The sequence below is a fragment of the Lactuca saligna genome, chromosome 9 (assembly GCF_052625555.1).
Source record: "Lactuca saligna cultivar CGN05327 chromosome 9, ASM5262555v1, whole genome shotgun sequence".
NCBI lineage: Eukaryota > Viridiplantae > Streptophyta > Magnoliopsida > Asterales > Asteraceae > Lactuca > Lactuca saligna.
The window spans coordinates 149,157,941-149,159,133 of record NC_136425.1 but is presented as its reverse complement, the minus strand read 5'-3'; positions in this window follow the sequence as shown (position 1 = coordinate 149,159,133).

The following is a 1,193-nucleotide window of genomic DNA, read 5'->3' as shown; positions in this document are numbered from 1 at the left end:
AGCCATGGACTCAGCGAGTCCAGCCTCCACAATCCAAAAAATCGAAATTTTCAGTTATACAATGCATCAATACAATTGAAACCAAGCTAGGCTCTGATACCACTGATGGGTTTTGGTCATAAGACATCCTATGTGCTCATACAAACCCTAATGCTTGGATCTAGGTTTCTCTATTGTACATGCTTTGAATCCAAGACTATAAACCCTAATTCTAGCATGCAAGTAATCATATTAACATGTAATTAGGTTTAAGATCATACCTTGACTGTTATGTAGCAATATCAATCCCAATTCCTCCTTGTATTGACTTTGGAAGGCTTAGAGTCACAAATGTCACTCCTCTAATGGTTCACAAACACCATAAGAAAGAGGATGAAGAGGAGAGAGGATGGAGGCTGCCAAAAACGTGTGTCAACCCTTACAAGAATCTTAGCCACGTTTTTTTAGCCTTAAGGGGTCTTTATATACTTGGGCTATTAGGGTTATCTAACAAGGAAACCCTAATTTGGATGCTTAAGCCCTAAGCAACCCATAGACTCCTTTAATTAAGCCCATGGACGATTTCCTTATGGGTTTCCCATTAGAATTCGTCCATCCCTTAATATAAGGCAATCCATGGCCCAAATCATAATTATCTTATAATTACAATTCCAGTCCCTTAAGTTTAATTAATCTCATTTAGTCACAAAACTAATTACTAATTAATTATTGACTAATATTAATTAAACAATATGATTTCTCCTTTAATATATTATTCTCATAATACATTAATAAATCATATTTAATCCTTACTCTCCATAAATCATCCTATCAAGTTGCTTTGGTGAAGGCAACCCAAAAGGACCATGCACCATCGGGTCAAGTACATACCAAAATAGTTATGGACTTAGACACTAATCCAACAGTATCTTCTAAAATGCAACAATTTGGAAGAACTTGACATCACCGAATGTCCAATACTGACATTCATCAATATTCAGTGTTCAAAGCTGAGGACCCTTGACCTCAGTCTGGTTCCCAATCTCAGTGAGTTGTGTATTTCTGAATGCAAAGATTTAGTAAACTTTCACTTGCCCCATAGATGTCTAAATCTCAGGACCCTAAATTTCAATAATTCAAAGCTCAGGATTCTTCACGTTGGGCTCACTCCAAATCTTGAGGAGTTAGATCTTGAAAATTGTTATGATTTGGAA